Genomic DNA, 24,758 nt, shown 5'->3' on the forward strand with positions numbered 1-24,758 from the left:
CAGATCTCTAGTCTCATTCAGTTCACATATTTGACCTTCATCTCTCTATCCCCTGCCCATAACAACAGTTTTATTCTCTATCTCTGTATACTTCACTTTTTCTTTTAGATTTCACAAATAAGCAAGATAACGCAATATTTTTCTTTCTGCATCTGGCTTATTTCCCTTAGTATAACATCCTCCAGGTTCACTATGTGTGGCAAATGGCAGAATCTTCTTTTTCAATATTGAATAATATACATTCAGTGTAAGAGAACTATACGTATATGTATATGTATATGTATATGTATATCACAGTTTATCCATTTGTCCATTAACAGACATCTAGGCTCTTTTCACATCTTGGCTATTGAGAATAGTACTGCAATGAACATGGGAGTGTGGATGCCTTTACGAGGTGATTATTTCATTTACTTTGGGTCTATGCTCAGAAGAAGGATTGCTGGGTCAGATCATGATGGTTCTCATTTAAATTTCTTTAGACATCTCAATATTATTTTTCATAATGGTTGTACCAATCTATAACCCTACCAACAATGTACTAGGGCTCCCTGTTCTCCACAACTCCACCAACATTTATCTTTTGTTTTTTTGATAACAGCCATCCTAATGGGTGTGAGATGCTATCTCAATGGTTTTTATTTGCATTCTTCTGACGATTAATGATGTTGGGTGCCTTTTCATATATCTGTTGGCCACTTTTATGTCTTATTTGGAGAAATGTCGACAAGTGCTCTTTTCCCATTTTAAAATCAGGCTATTTGATTTCCTATTATTGAGTTGTATGAGTTCTTTATTAATTTCGGATATTATTCCCTTATCAGATGCATGGTTTGCAAATATTTTTCTCAATCCATAGGCTGTCATTTTATTTTGTTGGTTATTTACTTTGCTGTACAAATCTTTGTAGTTCAATGTAGTTTCATTTATTTATTTTTGCTTTTGTAGCCTGAGCTTTTTTTTTTTTTTTCATTTTTTGGTGTGATATTAAAAAAATTATTTCCAAGGCCAATGTCCAGGAGCTTTTTGTGTTCTCTTTAAGGAATTTTATAGTTTTAGGCCTTATATTTTATAAATTTTGCATATGTGTGGAAATTCAATTTTCTCAGCACTATTTATTGAAGATCCTATCCTTTTCCCACTGTATCCTCTTGGTGTCTCTGTCAAAAATTAGTTTACTGTATATGTTTGAATTTATTTCTGCACTCCATTCTGTTACACTGTGTCTGTTTTTGTGTAAGTACTATACTTATTTGTTTACTATAACATTGCAATATAATTTAAAATCAGGAAGTATGATACCTCCAAGTTTTTTCAGAAGACAATTTTTAGTGAAAAAACTGAGGTATGGAAGGAAACAAACAGCGTGATTCTACATATGTAAAGTTGAAAATTATGTAAATTTAAGCAATAGATTGTTTAGACATATATACACTAGTTGCAAAAACTATAGAGACAAGGAAGATAACAACAAACATAAAATTCAGGTATATTAATATTAGCAGCCCGAGGAGAAAGACTTGCAACTCATATTTATTTTTAACCTACTCCTCTCCCTGCCCCCAGTATATAGACATAGTTAAGCAGGGAACTCAGTGCATTGCAAATTGGACACTGAGGAAGTATTAGATAAACCAGTTTGTGTTGACTTTCCCTGCTGTTTTCTTCTGATTTACTTCTTGACTTCATAAAATAATTTTTTTTTCACAAAGCATGGAGTGGTAATATAAGTAAAGAATATTTATGTTTTCAAACAATTCTTCAGTTTCTCTTTTCTCCCCTCATGTAGTTCTATAGTCCTAGTTGTTTTAGAAATCAAAGCTGTGCTAAGAACAGCTACTTTGAATATTTCAATAGCGCCTTTTCAAAAGCTGCCTCTCTGAACCCTTCAGATGAAAAGGAAATCATTTGGTCTTTCAAGTGACCTGATTGAGACTCTACATCTGACAAATCCAGCTCATAATTTGGATGAAACTGTCCATGATCTCATCCATAATCAGCAAAAATTTTTGTGGTATGCTTCTTTTCAGTAGATGCATTTCTAAACAATACCTGAATCCCATTTTGAAAGAACTTATTTCATATGTATCAGAATTTCTGACTATAACTGTGAGACGTAGACTTCCAATTATGGGTTCATGCTACAGTTTATAATTGCACCATACATTTCCTTTTGTAAAAATACATATTTTCCTCATGTCTATTCTTCTTGGAGCTCCACTTTTCATGAAGAGTATCTCTGCAAGAAGAGAAAGCTGGTTTCTCCATCAAAGCTGAGGAACTGGCATGTCAGTGTCTTGTAGGATCTGAACATTTTTCAACAACGTTTGGGTCTTAATCCTAAGAAAATAAACAGAAGTTAATATGAGTCAAGCAATATAGACCTCTTCTTTGGAGCATTCTTGTGCTTTGGTGTTTAACATAGTCAGTGTCTGGCAGGTAACTAAAGTCAAAAAGAAAAATAGGGAGATTATCTTTCAAAATATAGTCATGAACTGATTTGTCATAAAATTTAGTATGTAATGCCAGAGAAAAAGCAGAACTATGTATAATTCACGGTTATATACTTCAGTTTTTTCTTTGCCACTTCTTAGATAGAGTATATAAATTCTCTAAAATATGCAAATTAACTCATTTATGTAATTGATTACTTATAGTTAATAATTATGTAACCATTTATTTTAAAAGGATACTGTACCCACTTCTGAAAAGGCTTCGGGGCAGTTTACATATTAACCCATAGTTCAAAGGCACATTATCATGTCTCAGTACTAAATGAATTAGACCCTGGAAAACATAAAGGAGGTGGTACTATCAAAGACCAGTTATGGTTGGAGTTTTTTTAATGGCTCCCACCTCAGACACTACCTCCTCCCTGCACTCTGAACTGGAGGCTGCTTGTTCTTGAACCTTCCACTTAACCACATGGGTTGGCTGGGCTGGTGGGCAGAAGCAGGAAGAATGACATGGGCAAGAGTGTAGACTTTGCGGATGACAAACTACCTGGTTTAGACACGGTTAGACTTTGGGCAAGTTATTAACCATCTCAGAGCCTTAGTTTCCTCATTTGTAAAATGGGAGTTACAGTATTAACCTCACGGATGAGAATTACATGAATTTAGTAAATGTACATGTAAAGCACTTAGAACAGAACCAGGTACACAGTAAGTGCTAAATAACTATTAACACTTGCTCATTCAATATTCCTCAAATGTCCTATAAAAATCCTTCTTCCTTTGAAACTTATGCCTCTCAAATTCACCATTGTCCATCTTTTCTTGTTGTTCTTATCATTTCCCGACATGGTTTATGATTTTTCTCTCCCTCCCAAATCTACCATAATCCTGGTGTCTTCAGTGTCCGTGTGGATGACCTTTCCAATACCCAGTGCCTTCCCTTCTTCAACATCACTGACCTTCATCTCCACACAGATATCAGCAACTCACCCCTTCCCCTTCGTATTACCTGGAGCTACTCCACCTGTTCAGTCTTCTTTCCATCAGCTCCTACAGTCCACATTGCTCCAATCATACCTGCTTCTCCTCCACAGTTGTGAAGCCCCATCCCTTTCTTTCCTATTCTGGTTTTGCTTCCTTCATCCTGCTTTGGTTTAGCTCTTCAACCTGTCTCTTTAAACAATACTTTCAACTTCTCACTCTTCTTGCTTTCTTTTCCTTCTGCAACACTTACCCAAATGTGGATTGATCCATCCTTCTTTGCTCCTAAAACCACTTTAAGTAAATCACTCGACCATGTGCACTAGAACCATTAACTCTTGGTCTGTGTCCTCACCTGAGCCCTTAACACAGTCTGGCAGCCTCCTCCATGCCGCTAGCTAGCTCTGTGTTTCTTTGCCAACCTTGCACTCCCCTCTTTTCTGAACTCTGATATACACTCACCAAGTTCTAAACCATTTCCTAAGTATGTCTTGAATCTAAAAGCCTCTTTTCATTGCTTCTCTGCAGCACATCAACTCAATTGGTCTCCTTTCCTCTTCTCCAAAATATTCTTTCTGTTGCCAAAGTGATCTTCCTAATATGCAAGTACCGTCATGTTCAGCACATACTTAATATCCTTCAGTAACTCCCTTCCTACTGTTTGCTGAATAAGTCTCACCCATAGCTTGGCCAAGGTGCTTTGTGAGCAAGCCTCTGTTTACCTCTCTTACATTCCCTCCCAGTTCTTCTAACCTGCACCCTATGTACTCAATTACTTGTACTTCCTCAGCTGTGTCATATTCTGTCGCATCTCCATGTATCTCATATGCTACCTTCTTTGCAGGGAATACCCTGTTTTTCTTTATCTACCTGGATAATTCCTACTGGTCTTTTTGGGTTCATTCAAGTGTTACTGCTTGTCAGCTCTGGTACAGAGTCTTCCCAAACCCTTCCTCTTAGAACCCACCACCAGGCTGGTTGAGTATCTCCCTTTGCTCTTCTGTAGTGCCTATCTCTATGAAGTACTTACCATGCCTGCCAGCAATTGGCACACAGGAAATGGCTAGTAAATGAATGAATAAGTTAAGACATCCCATTTCCAAAAACTAACAATAAAAACTATCAAAGCATTTCATTTTACATATGCATTTGTAATAGAGATTTCGAAAACTGTGGAGCTGGTTTTGGTAGGGTATGTATTACAGAGTGACTGATACTCCAATTATCTGGTTCCTGGGCAGCCCAAATGCTCAGGTAACTATCTTAGGAAAACCAAAGACTTGACTGAGAGCTACCACTTTCTGAACAATGCTGGGAGTCCAACAGTTTCTTAGGCCCCTGGGGTTGTCTTCTCATTCCCCTCCTGGCAGCAAGATGGCTTCAGGAGCTGTGGCATCACATCTCCATGCAACAACACTTAAGAGTCAAACAAAGCTCCGTTTCTCTCTTGTGTTTCTTTGTTAAAGAGGCAACAAAAATCCTTTCCCAAACTCCTCCCCGATCTGTACCATCAGAATATTTTATCCAATCTCACAGCCAAAACCAGGTCACATTCCAAACCTCTAAACTGGTTACAGAAATGGGGAATGGGGCCAGATCAATGAGGATTTACTTGAATCACTTAAGGGTCTAGGGCACTAGTACACAATAAAGGTCTGTCCTCAAGGACATGGAGAGAAATGACAGTTGAATAGCCAACTCTCAGTCTTTGCTAAAACAAGTGTCATAGAAGAACAAATATTGGATTTAGAGTCAGGCATACTGTAATTGGATTTCCATTTCTGCTGTTTCCTAGTTGTGTGACCTTGGGCACTTTCTTATCTCCCTGAGATTCAATCTCCTCATCTATAAGATGAGGATACCAAAATCTAATTTTTAAGATTACCAAGAAGATTAAATAAGATAACATCTGTAATGTTGCTAACCCACAACGAACATTCATTCACTTAAAAATATTTTTGGACACTTACTATGTGCCAGGCACTCTGCCAGGGATATAGGGGTGAACGAGACAGATATGATCCTCCCTTCATATAATTTATTAACAATTGATGTTAGTTTTTTAAAGTTTTCTAATTTTGCCAAGAAGTTCAGTTTCCTAATTTTGCCATGATGAGGATGACAGCAAAATCTAACTTTTTAAAATTTATTTTATTTTATCTTATTTTATTTTATTTAGACACAGTCTCGGTCTTGGCCAGCCTGGAGTGCAGTGGCGCGATCTCGGCTCACTACAAACTCTGCCTCCCGGGTTCACGCTATTCTCCTGCCTCAGCCTCCCGAGTAGCTGGGACTGCAGGCGCCCACCACCATGCCCAGCTATTTTTTTTTTTTTAATTTTTAATAGAGACGTGGTTTCACTGTGTTAGCCAGGATGGTCTTGATCTCCTGACCTCATGATCCGCTCACCTTCACCTCCCATAGTGCTGGGATTACGGGCGTGAGCCACTGTGCGAGGCCAAAATCTAACTTTTAAGATTACCAAGGAGATTAAATAAAATAACATCTATAATGTTGCTAACCCACAGTGAACATTCATTCACTTAAAAATATTTTTTGAACACTTACTGTGTGCCAGGCACTCTGCCAGGGATGTAGGGGTGAATGAGACAGATATGATCCCCTCTTCACGTAATTTACTAACAATTGATGTTAGTTTTTAAAGTTTTCTAATTTTGTCAAGAAATTCAGAAGCACTTTTTGATTACCTTGACGATCACGTTTTAAAGAAACCTAATGTCTCAGATGTGCTTACAGCTTCTGAGATTTTATATTTAATGTGTGATTCAAAACTTTTTTTTGCTTTATTCTGTTTAATTAAAAGTTTCCTACTAGTTCAACCATTGTGGAAGACTGTGTGGCAATTCCTCAAGGATCTAGAACTAGAAATACCATTTGACCCAGCCATCCCATTACTGGGGATATACCCAAAGGATTATAAATCATGCTGCTATAAAGACACATGCACACGTATGTTTATTGCGGCACTATTCACAATAGCAAAGACTTGGAACCAACCCAAATGTCCACCAATGATAGACTGGATTAAGAAAATGTGGCACATATACACCATGGAATACTATACAGCCATAAAAAAGGATGAGTTCATGTCCTTTGTAGGGACATGGATGAAGCTGGAAACCATCATTCTGAGCAAACTATCGCAAGGACAGAAAACCAAACACCGCATGTTCTCACTCATAGGTGGGAATTGAACAATGAGAACGCTTGGATATAGGGTGGGGAACATCACACACTGGGACTTGTCTTGGGGTGGGGGGAGCTGGGAGGGATAGCATTAGGAGATATACCTAATGTAAATGACAAGTTAACGGGTGCAGCACACCAACATGGCACATGTATACATATGTAACAAACCTGCGCATTGAGCACATGTACCCTAGAACTTAAAGTATAATAAATAAATAAACAAATAATAAAAGTTTCCTGTCAAGAAAATGAAAAGACAAGCCACAGACTGGGAGAAAATGTTTGCAAAAGATATATCAGATAAAGGGCTATTACTCGAAATACAGAAATAAATCTTAAAATTCAGCAACAAGTATATAAACAATCCAGTTTTAAAATGGACCAAAGAATTACACAGACACCTCACCAACAAAGGTACAGATGGCAAATAAACGTTTGAAAAGATGCTCCACATCCTGTCATCAGGGAAATGCAAAATAAAGCAGCATCAAGATACTACTATAAACCTATTAGAATGCCCCAAATCCAGAACCCTGACAACACCCAGTGCTGGTTGAGGATGTGGAACAACAGGAATTCTCATTCATTGCTGGTGGGTATGCCAATGATATAGCCACTTTGGAAGACAGTTTGGCAGTTTCTTACAAAACTAAACATTTTCTTACAATATGATCCAGCAGTCGTGCTCCTTGGTATTTACCCAGAGGAGCTGAAAACACATGTCCACACAAAAGCCTGCACATGAATGTTTATGGCAGCTTTATTTATAAGTGCCCAAAGTGGGAAACAACTAAAATGTCCTTCAGTAGGTGAATGGAAAAATAAACCGTGGTACCTCCAGACAATAAAATAATGTTCAACACTAAAAGGAAATGAGCAATTCGACCATGAAAAGGCATGGAGAAATCTTAAATGCATCTTCGGTAAGTGAAAGAAGACAAACTGAAAGGCTCCATGTGTACATATGATTCCAACTATGCAACATTCTGGAAGGGCTAACCTATGGAGCCAGTAAAAGATCAGGGAGTGCCAGGGTTTAGGGGAAAAGGGGAAATGAATAGGCAGAGCACAGATGGTTTTTAGGGCAGTGAAACTATTCTGTATGATACTCTAATGGTGGAGACATGCCATTATACATTTTTCCAAAGCTATAGAGTGTACAATGTCAAGAGTGAACATTAATGTAAATTATGAACTCTGGGTGATAATGATCTGTCAATGTAGATTCATCTGTTATAACAAATGTACCACTCTGGTGGGAGACGCTGATAGTGGGGGAGGCTGTGAGTGTGCTGGGGACAGATGATATGTGGGAACTCCCTGATAAATTTTGCTCAATTTTACCATGAACCTAAAGCTGCTCTAATGAATAAAGTTTATTGAAACAAAACACAATTATCAGAGACATTCGTATTTTTGTGAGTATACTGTCACTATGAATACCATCCTGTTCCTAACCTAAAGATGACTGGCAAAGTGCAATTTTTAGAAAGTGGACAATGAAGACAATATCCAAAACAACCTTATAAGCCTAGAAAAAAGTTCAGATGTGATACATATGGTCACCTCATCTGAGTAGTCATGTACATGGTCCAGAGTCAAGGCAGATGCAATTCACAGGAAGGGTTAACCTCCATTTAGTAGGAACAATCAGGTAATTAGAGTGACCCATTCCCCAGCCAGGTCCACTGAGAGTTTTTCCTCTTTTATATCAAATAAACAACATAGTTAAGAGGGATTATCAAGATACATTTGCTATGTTTTGGTGATAAAACAAAAAAATGTTCTATTAATCACAAACTCTATCCCATTACAAAAGTTTACTGTTTTGAGTTGGACTGCATTATTTTTCAGCGAACACTCACTCCCTCCCACCTTTTCCTCAGAGCGGAATATATTTTTCTACCTTTGGGCTTAGCTATGTGACATGCTTTGGCCACTAGAAATTAGCAGATGTGACGCAAGCAGCAGCCTTCAATATGATTGAGTGGTGGACACATTGTGTTGTTCTCCAGTGATCTGCCTGGAGAGCAGGGCCTTTTTGGCCTCTGTCCCATCATCCTAAGTTGCAGAATAAAAAATGTGGAGGTGACTCAAACCCAACCCCAAACCTAGAACCAAACCCAGCCAACGTGCAACTTGAAGCAGAGCTGTCCTGCCCGGCTGAACCTGCATCAGCCTGGCTGAAGTTGACTGTGAGTGTGAGAATAAGTGCTTGCTATTGTGAGCCACTGAGCTGTGGAGAGTTTTGCCATTATGGTGGCAATAACTGTTTTACAGCTATAATCAGAAGTGTAAAGGTCAGGTTGCTATGACTCCTCTAATAGTAATGGACTTGGCTCCATTTACCTCACTCTGCACTGCTCTATGAAACTAGGGATTCAGATTTCAAGGTGTTTTAGTGCCTTGAAGGCCCAGGGGATCCCCATCAGATCCCTGTGAAATTTGAAGGGAGGTGGAAGGAGACAGAGATGGGTGTCCCTGGGGTTAGTGAAGAGGAGCTAGAATTTGGGACTTCTAGGGCCATAGCAACAATGGGAAAAATAGTGGAAGAGACTATACCTGCATTCAGGTTAGCAGGCATGCTGTTCGGCATTTACTTAAAAAAACGGGATGTCCTCCTTTGGAGGGAGATGTACAAAGAGTTATTTTAGAACATAGGTAAGTTATGTTTTTTAACGGCCAACTGTTGAGATCAGCAAAATTATAACCTAGGAAAAGTGTCACTTTCGAGGTAAAAACTGCATATATTTAGAGAAATGATACACTGTATATGCTTGCAGTGGGAATGTCAATTGGTCTAAACCCTTTGGAAAACTTTGGAGTAACTGGGAAAACAAACACATATTGGGTAAAGTTGAAGAAGATCATATCTTATGAGACAGTGGTTTTGCTGCTGGGTATGTACCATAGGCCAATGGGTCTCAACAGGACTGGTGCCACACCTGGGAGGCAGGTCTGCTTATAATAGTGACAGAGGGTGTGTGCGTGTGTCTGTGTGTGTGTGTGTGTTACTGCCATTTAGTAGGTAAGAGCCAGATATCCTGTATGTCCTGAAATTTGGATGGTCTCATTGAAAAAAGAATTGTCCTGGGTCCTTCATGACTTTAGAAGGATCAGTAGAACATTTATATAGATGGGAAATCTGATTATAATTATCTAAGAGTATAATATAACCCTCTTTTAGATATAAATAATAAGTACTCTGTAAGGTCTTAATTGTATGCCAAATTTTTCAGAGATGCAACTACTAAATAAAGGCAGCCTGAATTGTGTTTTGTTCAGAACGTTACCAAGAGTTCTTCACATCACCAATAGTTGCATCACTTGCAATGTTTGAGTTACCAGTCTCACAATCTTCTACCACTCTTCATCTGTGAACTGCCTCATCATGTCTCCTAATGTAGTGTAGTGTATTTGTGGTTACTGACATATTGAAACACATATTATTTTATTAAAATTACTGTTCTTACATTTTTACTTTATATCATAGAAAGTATATTGCAGTGATTTTTTAAAATGTGTGAAGATAAGTTATGAATTTCATTTCAAGATAGTAAGTGGGGTGATACAAAATATTTATTAATAAAGAGTATATCAGGTCTGATTGTGGTAAGAACTACAGCCCAAGATTAATTCACGTATGTGCCCAAAGGTAACATTAGGTAGAATTGTGTTCTCCAATACAATAGTTATTAATCTTATTAATTAAAACTAAACAGACTAAGAATGTGATTCTTCAGTCATGCTAGCTACATTTCAAGTGCTCCATAGCCACATGTGGCAAGTGGCAACAGTCTTGTTGAGTGCAGATATAGAACATTTCCATCATTGCAGAAAGTTCTTTTGGACATTTGGCAACAATATTTATGGTATCAAAAAACTGGAAACAACCTACAAATATCTCACTTATCCATTCCCCTTTTAAGAAACAGGGGACATGGAAGAATGGATAAGTAAGGCAACAGGGGACAGGGAAATGCATGAGTGAGATATTACACAGCAATGAAAATGAATGCTTACGTGTATCAACACAAATGAATCTCATAAATAACGAGTGAACAAAGCAAAAAGAAGACATGCATTTTTAGAGCATTTAAACATAAAATAGTACTATATGTGGTTTATGGATCCATATATAGCAAAGATATTTTTAAAATGCATGAGGTTGATAAATAAAATATTCAGGTTAGCAGTTACCTATGGCAGCAAGGGAGGAAATGGAGAGGAGTAAAATGGAGGTTTACCTGCAATGGTAATGTTTCATTTCTTCATGGGTGAGGAAGGCATACAAGAATTCATTATTCTTTATATGTTTTTGATATAAAGAATATAAGTTTTTAATGTATTTTTATATATTAGATATTGCAAAATAATTTTTTCAGTGAAGAAACATTCATGAGCTCCTAAGGGCATGGAGACCTGTTTTGCTCATGGTTCTATCCTTAATGTCAAACAAAGTTCCTGGCACAGAGTAGATGCTCAATTAATATTTGTTGAATAGTCAGCCAAACATATAAAGTAAAACTTCACATATTATAGTTTGGACTCTAACACAGATGTAATGTGCTTCCATCCCACCCAATCAGGGTATCCAGTAACATAAACTCTTTTTTTTTTTAAGAGACAAGGTCTCACTCAGTTCCCAGGCTGGAGTACAGTGGTGTAATCATAGCTTACTGCAGCCTTAAACTCCTGGGCTCAGGTGATCCTTCCACTTGAACTTTCAGGTAGCTAGGACTACAGGTACATGCCACTATGCTTGGCTATTTTTTTTGTATTATTATTCTTATTATTTTTGTAGAGACAGTGTCTCACTATGTTGCCTGGCTGGTCTCAAACTCTTGGCCTCAAGCGATCCTCCCGCCTTGGCTTCCCAAAGTGCTGGGGTGATAGGTGTGAGCCACCATGTCTGATCAGAAACATTTTCTTAATCATGCATTAAAGTTACAAATATCTATTAAGGGCCAGCTATAGGGCAGGAGCTCCTCCAATGTTAGGGATACAACAATGAACATAAACTAACTAAATACGGCAGGAGAGGGAATACAGATAATAAAGAAAAAATAAGTACAGTAGATAGTAAGTCACATGGAGACAAGTGCCCTTAAGAAAAATAAAGCTGGAAAGGGAAGGGGAAGAGAAAATGTTAGATGTTAGGCATTATTAAATAGGGTAGTCAGGTTGTTCTCTTTGAACATGTGACCTTTTAGCTAAGATTTGAAGTGAGGGAGGGGGTGATGAGCATCTGAGTGGGAGGGAAGAGCGTATACAGACCTCAAGGCAGTGGCTGCTAGGAAAAAGAGGCCAGCAGGGCAGAAGGAGTCTGAGTGCCTGGGGGAGGGTCAGAGACTGGGCAGAGCTTTCTAAATCACTGTAAGGACTTTGGCTTTTATTCTACGTAATACTGAGGATTTGCAGCAAAGGAATGACATCACCTGGCTTACATGTTTAAAGAATCACTCTCTTTTGAGAATGAGTGATGGTAGGGAAGTAGAAACAGGGAGACCAGTTAAGATATTATCACAGTCATTCAAGTCAGAAATGATGGCAGCTAGAACCAGAGTAGCAACAGAGGAGGTGATAAGAATTAGTCAGATGCTTGGCTTATTTCGAAGATGTGGGCACAGCTATCATGTATCCAGGGTATGAGAAAAAAAAAAAAAAGAGCACTCAGGGATAACAAGAAGATTTTTGGCTTGGAGCTGCCACTTGCTGAGAAGAGGCAGGGAGCTGGTTGGATGGGGTTGAAAGTGCAGTTCAGTTTGGGAAGTGTTAAGTTTGAAATGTTTACTAGGCACCCAAATGGAGTTGCTAAGTACATAGCTGGTATATGAACTTGGGGTTCAAGGGACACGTAGAGGCTAGAGGAATAAATTGGAGAGCCATTGGCATATAGGTGGTATTTAAAGGCAAAAAATAAGATCAGATCATCCAGGGAGTAACTGTAACTAGCAAAGAAGAGAGGACCAAGGGCCATGTCTTGAGGCACTGCAATGTATAGAAGTCAGGAAAAGGAGGGGGTGGAGGATCAGATAATGAGGTAGTAGACATCCATGCAAAGGCAGTGCCTTGGAAACCGAGTTGAGAAAGTACTTAAAGGAGGGGAGGAGTGACCAACTGTGTCAAATTATGCTCAGGATTTAAGAGGATGACAATAATAGACCATTGTATTAAGCAAAATGAAGGTTATGGAGGACCTTGGCCTGGGCAGTTCTGGAGGAGTGGTACAGGGGGTGTGAGACGCTTCTTGTACAGGGCTCAGGAGAGAAAGGAATAAAAAGATAGACAACTCTTTTGAGGCCATTTTCTGACTAATATGACTTTTAGACAGAAAGAGAATCCATGTATTCCTGACTAAATAGACGCCAATACATACTGGAATCCAGAAATGTAAACATATCATATCTTATCTCAAAAGGATAGAACACAAAGCAGCAAGAAAAGTTCACTTAAGTATAAGAGTTTTCTTCACTTTCTAGAAACGAAAAGAACCACCCAGAGAAACTGTCTGAACTAGGGATCCTGGTAGAAGAAATACTCACCTAAGTGAGTTGATCAACTTTCTCTAATTTTATGTGATGTTAAATAAGCCACCTTTAGTTGTCATTGAATCAGATTTTCCTACTTGTACATTAGTGGTTGGAAAAATAGATTATCTCAGCTCTATTATGTTATTTGCTAGAAAAGCCACTTATCTCATGAGAACTTTAACCCCAGGGACCAATTAACCTGTCGATTTATCCAGGATCAATACAGATGATTCTCAGATAAGTCAAGCTTAACATTCAAGAATCACGACAGAAAACCAAGTGTGGTCATGCGTGCCTGTAGTCCCAGCTACTCAGGAAGCAGAGGTGGCAGGATCTCTTGAGCCCAGGAATTTGAGGCTGTAGTTGTGCAATGACTGCATCTGCGAGCAGTCACTGCACTCCAGCCTGGGCAATATAGCAAGACCCTGCCTCTTAAAAAAAAAAAAAAATAGAACCCCCAGTGAGCTCAGGAGAGTTAATAAACAAGATGTGCCGGAAGGACAGGCCTCCGACCCCTACACCTGCCTGCTCTTACCTTTACTCAGCCACTATCTAAGGGGAAAGACTTACATGTGAAAGACTGACTTTAGCTTATCATCAGAAACACTTTTGGACACCCTTCAACAGCTGCTGTCAGACCAAGAGCTGAAGAAAAAAGAATAGACAAAGCAATTTCCTTCTTACAGTAAAATAGTTTGCTAAGTTATTATAATATAACTCCAGTGCGGTCCATTATAACAGAGGGTTAATTTTCTAATATAAGGCACTATTAGCTCTTCAAAACATACAAGTTAAAACAGTGTCCAGAATTTTTCAGTAGGAATCAGTAAAGGAAGGAATACTTTTACAATTAAAAATTCTTATGGAATATGAGCAAATTATTGTTAGAGCTGAGAAAGCTGAAAGAGCTAAGAAGGCAGACAATTTTCATCACATTTACAGAATTGAATAGTATTTATTGGATACATTCTTTCAATTTAAGTATTCACTTTGTAGAATTAACTATTTTAACAGACAACAAAAATCTTAAAACGTGTTGAAGAAAGTCTCTTTTTTTTTTGTTTTTTTTTTTTTTATGAGAATTTCCCCTTGCTCCAAAAACCAAAATGCAATCAGATATTTTTAGTCTTTTCCTCAAACAGAACCTTTTCACATGAGCTCTTTATGTCAAGAGTAGAAAAAAATAAACTTTTTGTTCTCTCTGAACATGTACACCCTCTAGTGGTTCTAGAATTTTATTTAAAAAAAGAATGAGAAATAACTGTATGAGGTAATAACTCGAATTATAGACTCTAGATAGAAAGAATGCCTTAACCCTCATGCAGTGTTGGTAGGAAGGTAAATTGGTGGAGCCACTATGGAGAATAGCTTAGAGGTTCCTCAAAAATCTTGAAATAGAATTACCATATGATCCTGCAATCCCACTGCTAAGTACATATCCAAAAGATAGGAAATCAGAATATCAAAGCTATATCTACATACCCATGTTTACTGCAGAACTATTCACAATAGCCAAGATATGGAATCAACCTAGGTGTCCATAAGCAGCTGAATGGAAGAAGACAATGGGATACTATTCAGCCATAAAAAATAATAAAATCCTGTCATTTGTAGCAACAGGGATGAAATCAGACAACATTATGTTAAGTGAAACAAGCCAGGCATTGAAAGACAAACATTGCGTGTTCTCACTCATTTGGGAGCTAAAAAATATTGAACTCATAGAGATAGAGAGTAGAATGATAGTTACCAGAGCCTGGGAAGTGTAGTTGGGAGGCAGGGGATAAAGAGGGGTTGGTCAGAGGGTTCAAAAATACAGTTAGATAGAACGAATAAGATCTAGTGTTCAGTAGCACAATAGTGCAACTATGGTTAATAATAATTTAATGTATATTTAAAAATAACTAAAGAATGGAATTGAAGTATTCCTAACGTAAATAGTAAATTCTTGTGGTGATGAATATCCTAATTACACTGATTTTATTATTATGTTATATGCTTGAATCAAAATATCACATGTACCCCATCAATACATACAACTAATATAGATCCATAATAATCAAAAATTATAAATGCCTTATAAAAATATTGCAAAGAGGGCATTATAAGAAAATTAGGGTTTGGCATATTAGAATATACTAGTCTGCATATTAAGTTTATCTTTGAATGTTGTCTGGGTATCTGTGGATGTGACATATTTGTAAGAGTTAGGGGAGAAATTAGGAAACTATTCTCCGAGGAATAATCATAAACTTAAGTAAATCTGAAAAGAGAAATTAAACATTCATTTGTAACGTAAAATACTTATACAAGCATTCAATATTTAAGTGCATTCTGTGTTATATAAAGAGTATACTAGCATTCAACATTTATATGTATTTCACTTTATACTATGTATTCACAGTGTTCTAATACCACAAATTATAGGGCCTTAGAAATCAACCAGTCTGTTTTTCTCATTTTACAGGTAAGAAAATTGAAGCCCAGGGAAGTTAAGTGATTTGCTGAAGGCTGCAGTTATGCAGTGGTAAGATCAGAATTCAGATTTCTTGAATCTCAACAAAATGTTTCTCCCACTATCCCAGAATGATGAAGTAAAAAGTGGTACCCACAGCAAAGACTAAAATCCAGACATATAAATAAATAATTTCATCCTTCTATGACAGAGACTAATAAGGGGACCCAATTTAGATTGGAGAACTTTTCTCTGCAGACCAAAAAGACTAAGTAAAGGAAATAAGCGGTTCAGGGAGCAGGGAGAATGCAAAGGTGCATGAGCTTTCTCACTGCTGAGGTGAAAAAGAGACCATGTTAGAAGAACTGAAAGATGGCCTGGAGTGTGGGAACCAGGACAGAGTCCCCAAAAGGTTCTGGGGAGACAGACAGGCCTGCCCAAGCAGACCATGCAGGCCTGGACCGGGTTTATCCTCACAGTAAAAAAATTCACAGAAGGATGTTAAGCAAAGGGGCCATGTGACTATATTTTGACTCTAATTTTTTTTGCCCTTGAATATACAAACTACATATACATTATCAAATCAGGAAAATAGTATACCTTAAAAATTATCTCCCTCTTATTTCTGTCCTACAACCTCCAAGTTCTCTGTCCTGGACCAAATAACTTAAATGTCCATCAGCTGGAGACAGGTACATCTGCATATAATGTGGCTGTTAAAAGGGAAATTATGAGGAATGAAGTCTATACTCTATTTGGTTAGGAATGCACAGTGTAGAATGGTATGCCTTGCAAGCCACTGTGTAAAAAGTGGAGGCATTGTATAGAATGCTACTTTTTGGTTAAAAAAAAAGGAAGAACTGTACGTAAATGCTTGCCCATGCATAGAGTACCTCTGGAAGGATTTGCAAGACAGTGTTGACCCTTGGGAGGGGAATCAGTGACTGGGAGTTGGGGTGGAAAGCTGACTTAATTCTCATTCGATTTTCTGCTGTCTCTTTGAATCTGTGCTGTGTGCATGCCTTTTAAAAGCTTAGAAAGTAAACACATAAAGAAAATCATTCCTCCCAGCTTCTTCCACACATACTCTCTCCCTCTTGTTCCATTCACCCGCCTGCGGGAAGCTGGCCCAGCCTTTTGCCTGCTGTGCGGCCTCCACCCTCAAATCTGCACTCACTCCCTGATTACATGACCCTAGCCAACCTCCACTTTCTGAATTAATTCTTCACCAATTGATGTTAATCCCTTTTAGAAATGTTACATGCCTCATGGGAAAGCTTCTGCTTGAACTCTACCCTGCTGATAATCTTAATTTATTCTAACAACAAATTACATCATTCAGACTTCTGTATATCACTCTTGCTTCCTGTTCTTTCTATTCTGTCATCCCAAGTTTTCCTTGCCCATGGAAAACTGAAAACTGTAAGTAACTATTATAAAATGTTTATGATAAAAAGTAACTTGGTTTAAATTTTAGTAGTAAAGCTGAGATAATTTTAGAGTTGAGGCTTGATAGGAACGCCCCTTTTGAAAGACCGTGAGACCAAAGTGCAGGAATGAGTTGACCATGTGTACCTTTGATCCCTGAGAAACTGCCTTGTCCTAACATGTTCTGTTGCAGAAAAGGAAGCGGCAAAAACACATTTTAATGATGCATTCTATATATATATATAGAGAGAGAGACAGAGAATACGTATACTATTGGCATCTCATTACCTAAAGTTAATCTACAGAAGTATCTATCATATTATCAAACTACAGGAATCTGAAGCTTAGCACTCTCCACAAAGTAGTAATTTCCGTCCATAGTATTAGCCTTCAATTTTGGTTCTGTTGAGTTCAGCTACATGTTTTAAATTATTCTATTTATCTAAATTCAGAAGACAAAAGCTTTTTTTGAGTGATACTTCCCTTCAACCAAAATGGGAGAATGCAGAAAACTGTTAAACCAAGGACCTTTCTTAAAGTGTCTTCCAACACACTTATGGGATCAGTCATAATATTTACATATACTCAAGCACTTTGAAATCTCAAGCTGTTTTAACCAGCTGTCATGTTGGTGTTAAACTTCGGTCATTTTAATGTGAAACAAAGGTCAGCAGCGAGTTTGTCTTATTCTTTTCCTATTAGTGAAATCCTTTATAGCTACTGAACTCTGCTTAAACTCCCAAGAAAGTCACTAGTGCATACTCCTGTTATCTAGGTCACATGGAATATTATGATTGTTCACAAACAAAGTACACAGAAGAAAATTAAAAACACAAATTAGAATTTAAAGTATTATAAACAGCCAAACATACAAGCCTTTACATATCTGGCACTGATTATAATGACACATGTACATCTAAGACTAACTTCTTGTATGTACACAGCATCAATTCAATTGTCTATGTATCTAAAATAGGACAGCATGGATACTTTTTCATCGTTCATTCTAGAACCTATACTGTAAAGATTATTTCAATTTTTGTTAAATTTTTGGTCTTTAAAATAAAGATATGTTATTTATTTTTGAAGCTCATTCTCTCAGTTTATTGTTTAATTACAAAATAATATCTTTTGTCTTCCAATATGTATCCCTGGTTTACCTGGAGATTTTCTCTAAATTTTTAACTCTGACCATAAAGAAAATTAGCTAATATTCATCAGGATGGTAAATTGAACATAATTATTTTATTATAAGGGTTAGCCATCATATAAAAAGTAAGGGCTTAGAATTATGCATTAAAATCATGACAAATGAGGAACAGTATTTGAATATACCCATTTAGTTCCCTTTAAATGAGCTTTGGCCCGTCTAAGAGATACATTCTTCTGTATAGTATTTTTGCCATCGTTGGCTCCTAGTTAATTCATCCATCCATTGACCATAAATGCATTGAGCACCTACTATGAGCCAGGATGATTCTTAGTGCTGGAAAGCCAGTAGTGATTACAACAATAACTTACCCTCTGGGAACTTACACTTTAAATGAAAGAAATAAACACATGAACAAGTAAGTAGTAAATTAAAGACTAAAATAAGAAGGGTAATAGGACAGAGAGTGACTAGGGGAGGCACTATTGTAGTTGATGGATGCTGGCCTCTCTGGGGAGGTTGCATCTGAGCTGATACCCAATCATGAGATGTCAGAACAGCGCTTTCCAGGGAGAAGAGGCAGCAGCAAGAACAAGAAACCTGGGCTTGCATGTTCAAATAGCAAGAAGGCAGTTTATTAGGGGTGAGAGGTGGGAGGTGAACTCAGTGAGATGGGCATGGTCCCTCTGAGGAGGGCTCTGTGGCCATGGAAGAAGTTTGTTTTCTGCTCTAATGGCAGTGGGACACCACCACAAGGTCACTCTGGACACTGTGTGGAGACAGGCTGCAGGATGTCGCAAAGATAGTGACTGTAGGAAGATCAAAAGTTTTGGAGCAATCCAGGCAAGAGAGGAGAGGGATTTAGACTGAGGTTTAGCACAATTATGTGTGTGGTGTGTGTACGTGTGTTGGGGGGCAGGGTAGGCAGTATTGGAAGCAGTGGGTGCTGTCAGAAGATTATTGAACAAACGAACCAGTATGGATACTGTGGAACTGACTTTGAAGATAAAGCCAACAAAATTGCCACTGGATCAGATGTGGCTTGTGAAAGAGAAGAGTCAGGGATGATTCCATGGATTTTGGTCTGAGCAACTAGAAGAATGGAATCACCTGTTACTGAGGGGGGAAGACTGTAAGAGGCACAAGTTTTGGGAGTAGGTAAGAATGGAGAGCTTGATTTTGGACATGGTAGATTTGAGATACTAGATATCCAAGAGGAAATATTGAGTAGGCAGTTGCATACATGAATTTAGAAGCTGAAAAGGGAGGTTGTGGCAGAAAATATACTTCAAGGAGGCACAGACTTTCATGAATTCCTTTGAAAGTCTGTTAAAGCCCTCAGATTCCTTCTCTGAATATATATATATATTTTGAGATGGAGTCTCACTGTGTCACCCAGGCTGGAGTGCAGTGGCGTGATCTTGCTCTGCCTCCCTTGTTCACGCCATCCTCCTACCTCAGCCTCCTGAGTAGCTGGGACTACAGGTGGCCGCCACCACGCCTGGCTAATTGTTTTTTGTTGTTGTTGATTATTTGTTTGTTTGTTTTTAGTAGAGATGGGGTTTCGCTGTGTTAGCCAGGATGGTCTTGATCTCCTGACCTCGTGATCCACCCCCCTCGGCCTCCCAAAGTGCTAGGATTACAGGCATGAGCCACTGCACCCGACCTGAATAATATTTTAAATGCATAAAATAAAACATTTTTATATTTTTGGTGTATCTAGAATTGGTATAAAAGGAAACAAATTATAACAAAATATGTCATCAAAATATTTTAAAAGTTACCCTATAGTAAAATACATACCTTTAATTAACACATCAAATAATGAGATCAATCAGTGAGCATAGTAACTACAGTTACTTCAAAGCAGTCACGCCCATACTTATTTCAAGATATCTGTAAGAAGTGATATGAGATGCAAATATCTGTAGATTTTTTAATTGGAGATACAGTCACAGCTACAGCTAATATTCCTATGGTTTGACTATCTAGGTTCACAATTGCAAGAAATGCTAAATTTCATCTCCGGGTCAGTGAAGATAAAGAAAATGGAGAAATGTGGGCTTAAAGAGGAAAGCAGTTACACGGATGTAGATCCAGATAAGTTTGTAGATACGATGATGATGGGAGAAGGAAGAAATTATCTTCTGTTGTTTTCATTTTCTTAGTGAAATATGATGCAAAACCACCAGTTGGGAGTGTGTGAAGGGGGACAGAAAGGAGATAAGAAACAGTGATCTAGTCCTGCAGGTGAGTGAATGGATTTGAGCTACAGAGTCAGACCCAAAAAGGCCATAGATTCATGGTCATAAATTAAAATAAGGTCCCATCAGTGCAGTCATGTTTTTATTCAATCAGATTTGGCTGCTCAGGTGCTGGCCACAGTTGGCTGGCAATCTAAATTATCTTTCAACCTAAGTTCATATGCGTGCATTTATCATCAAAAGGCCCTGAGAAAAGATGATGAGACATGTCTGTTTCAGTGTAGTTTTATGTCTTTAGTTTTTAAATTATAAATAATTCAAACACTGGAAACTGACTAGTCCACTGGGAGCAGAGAAGTTCATTGTTAACAACCGGGGCGCATATTAGGAGAGTGTGTGCACGTTGGGCTCCTGTGGCTGATGCTGCGAGGAGCTGAGTGTGAACATAAAAGTTTCAAGTTTAATGGGACCTGCAGAGGCCAAAAGCTTGTGGCCAGTCCTGTAGAATACAGCATACATCAAAGCAGTCCAACAGGAACCAACACCACCCCATCTGACAACTTTTTATACTTTTGCACGATTTTGAAAATGCTTGTAAATTTACCCAAATCACAGTCATCCTATTTTAATTTATTTACAGATTAAATCTGTATGAAAATTTAAAAGAGACAAATAAATCATCAAGAAATTTGCGCCTGTTTAAATATCTTCGATCTTATTCCTGTATTTGGCAAATAATCTCTGTGTACATGCTCCATTTCTTTATCAAGTCTTTTATTTACATGTTTGTTTCAATGTTGTTTTAGAAGTCCAGTTCCTTGATAAGGAGTCATGTCTGTATTTGGAAAAACCCAGTGTTTCCTACTGTATCCTGCATCCAGGGAACATTAATCACCAGCATTTTCAATTTCATATAAAGTAAATTTAATTTTCATATGAAATACCTCCATCTCAGTCACTGGGTTCTATTTTATTAATTAATAGTTCTAATATGCCCATAAAACAGCTACTTTATCCACTTGGATAAAAAGTATGTTAAATTTACCATTTTAAAATGAAAGCAACAGTTTATAATAGTTACTCAAATAGAGGCTTTAACTGGTTTGCAGAAGAGATAATATAGATATCTTTTATCTATCACACAGTACTCAGCCACAGTCAAAGTGGAGGATGCAAAGGTTGGTCATCAAATTGGGAAGTAAGAGGATACTGCTGAAGAGAAAAGCCAATATAGGTTTCAGTTATACATCCACAGGCAGATACTGTTAGTGTGTGCATCTAAAATGAAAATCTAGAAAGACTGGAAAAGCCTTGACAAATGGAAACGAAATTTCAACATTACGTCTACTGCTAAAGGGCACTTCCAAACCTGTTAGATTAATTTATAAAAAAAGAAATGTAGTTTTCAAATATTCTTCTTTAGCTGAGCGTGGTGGCTCATGCCTGTAATCCCAGCACTGTGGGAGGCTGAGTCGGGTGAATCACTTGAGGTCAGGGGTACAAGACTAGCCTCCCCAATGTGGTGAAACCCCATCTGTACTAAAAATACAAAAATTAGCCAGGTGTGGTGATGTGCACCTGTAGTCCCAGCTACTGGGTAGGCTGAAACAAGAGAATTGTTTGAATCCGGGAGGCAGACGTTTCAGTGAGCCGAGGTCGTGCCACTGCACTCCAGCCTGGGTGACGACTCTGTCTCAAAAAAAAAAAAAAGAAAAAAAAGAAAGAAGTATTCTTCTTCAGACTCTTTGCGTCAAAAGACAATTTAAAGACAAGTGGAAAACTTAAACACACTGAAGTTTAGGGATTATATTAGTGTTCATTCTGATTGGGTGCAATTCTTGCATTGTGGTTACATAGGAGAATGTTCTCATTCTTGCCGGATGAATGCAGAAGTATGTAGGGCTGAGGTGTCTTATTGTCTACAACTTAAAGTTTTAGATGGTTCAAAAAAAGTGTGTGATGTGTGTAAAAGAAAGAAAAAGAAAGAAGAGGGGAAGGAAAATGTGAGGAAGTGTTAATTAGTGGAAGTCAGTGAATGGCATGGGGGTTGTTCACTGTACTACTTTTTCAAGTTTTCTATATATTTGAAAGTTTTCAAAATAAAAAGCTGTGGGGAAAAATTCCACATAAATATATATGTAAATTTATAAGAGACATACCTATAACAAAACAAGTAGGTAATGATTTATACAGCATAAACATATTTTTTTAAAATTACAATATGAATTTTATACAAACAGTTCAAAATCAAAAGCATTCAGTAGGATGTTTTATATTTACAAGAAGTATGATATAAATGAAGAATAAGATTCTTATATTCACAAGAAGTATAATATAAATGAAGAATAAGATTCTCACTGTCTGGTCTTCACTCTTTGATAAGTCACATAATTCTCTAGGCATGTGCCCGATCAATCTCTAATCGCAAATGAAATCTCAGTATAGTTCAGAGATCACTGTTTCATCAGTCCCCAGTTTTTCAAGTTCTCCAAAGAGGTCATTTCCTATTTTCACCACTCTCAAAAGTTCTATTCCTGACTTCACAGATTATCTTATTTCCAATTTCAGAGACAACAGAAATATCAGATGGGAAGTCCTTCACCTGCATGCTACCAAATTTACAAATTATCTGCACTTGCTCTGTGGTAGATGCTGCCATTTAACTAATCTGTTATTCCCAAATCTTAACTCTCTTGCCTTCTCCTACTATGAGGGTAAAAAAAAAAAAAAAAATCTTTCCCAGTCTCCCTTGTAGTTACGAGTGGCCACGGGACACAGTACTGGCCAATGAGCTGCAAGCACAAGTCTCCCGGAGGCCTCTGGAAACATTTTCCTGATTAAATGACCAAGTGTAGCCAATACCATCCCTTCCCCCCTTTTCCTGCCTTAAGCACAGTTTGAAAGGAAAAGATGAAGACAAATGCAGTGATGTCAACCCCTTAGTGCTGACATCAACTTGCAGAAGCAATGTCAGCAACTGCTCACCCTAAATTGCTTGTCATACAAGAAAAATGAATATCTGCTTGAGTGAGGTACTATTGGTAGCTGGGTTTTCTGTTATTTGCAAGTGAAAGCACTCCTAACTGCTACTGATCTCACTCTTTCCTCCCTTTACAATTGAAGAGAGCACCCTTAGATGGGACTGTGGATCCCATCATTCTCCACCTTCTCAGAGGCCCCCTTCTATTGATTGCAACCCTCCCCCAGCCCCTCAGTATCTTCAGCCTTCCCCTCTCCTCCAGTTATTTCACATTACCAGTGCTTAAACACACTCAGGTCTCTCTCATATTAAACAAAAAGGAAACCGTCCCTTGGCTTCCCGTCTTCCTCCAGCTACAGCCTTATCTTTATCTCCCTTTCATTAACATTCTTCTTACAAGAACTGTCTACATTCACTATCTCCAATTCCTTATTTCCCATTCATTTCTCAACCCACTGCATCTGGATTCACCCCTGACCACTTGACTGAAACTGTTAAGCGGTCACCAGCAACATCCTCAATGCAAAATCCAATGGGAACTGTTTTGTTCTTATCTTATTTGACCTCTTTGTAGCATTTGGCATGATGATCATTCAGTCCAATTTGAAAGACTTTCCTTCCTTGAATGTTTAAAAGCATTCTTTGTTTTTCTTCTCCTCTCTGGCAGATCCTTCTAAGCCTCCTCTTATTTTGCAAACCCTTTGGGTATTGGTATGAAATTAATATTTTTATGCTGGTGTCTCCTCAGTCTTTATCACCAAAGCAGCTCCCCACTGGACATTCTGAAACGTCCCAAAGACTCCCCCCAAATCTGCTTCTTCTCCCGTGCTGTCTTTCTCCATGCATGACACCACAACCACCCATGTGCCCAAGGTGTCTGGAAAAATCCTTGATGCCCCTTCCTCTTCCTTGTTTCTTGAAACCTGTTAATCAGTAGGTCCTCCTCTTGAATCTGCCCATTTCGCTTAGTGCCACTAATCTCATCCCAGGTCAGGCTTTTTCCGTTATCAGTTCCCTAACACCTCTCTCTTGCTTGACCCCATCTCTCTGCTGGAGCTGAAGTGAACTTATTTTAGTTTCTCCATAGCTGCCAACCTCTCTTTCACCTCTGGGCTTTCATACATGTTATTTCCTCTAACTATGATTCTTTCCACAAGGCTCAGCATCATTACTAATAATCTTTCCATTCTCAGTTTAAGCATTACTTCCCTGGTACCCGAGGCTGCAATGGATGCTTCTGCTGTGTATTGCTATAACATATTAGACTCCCACTATCAATGTTTCTGTTGTGTTCCACAAGGATACTTTTCATCTTTAGTAACAAGTCTCTTCCAATAGACTTTCCAATTGGATTATAATGC

General features: G+C 38.1%; 1 long non-coding RNA gene across 1 annotated transcript in view; it reads right to left on the minus strand.

The window, feature by feature from the left end:
* Positions 1 to 1,031: 1,031 nt before the first annotated feature.
* Positions 1,032 to 24,758, minus strand: part of LOC103884719 — an 87,055-nt gene continuing 63,328 nt past the window's right edge. Inside the window, exon 4 of the long non-coding RNA XR_647456.4 lies at positions 1,032 to 2,340. This is a non-coding gene — a long non-coding RNA (uncharacterized LOC103884719). The remainder of the gene's footprint in view (positions 2,341 to 24,758) is intronic.

The sequence above is a fragment of the Papio anubis genome, chromosome 3 (assembly GCF_008728515.1).
Source record: "Papio anubis isolate 15944 chromosome 3, Panubis1.0, whole genome shotgun sequence".
Taxonomy (NCBI): domain Eukaryota; kingdom Metazoa; phylum Chordata; class Mammalia; order Primates; family Cercopithecidae; genus Papio; species Papio anubis.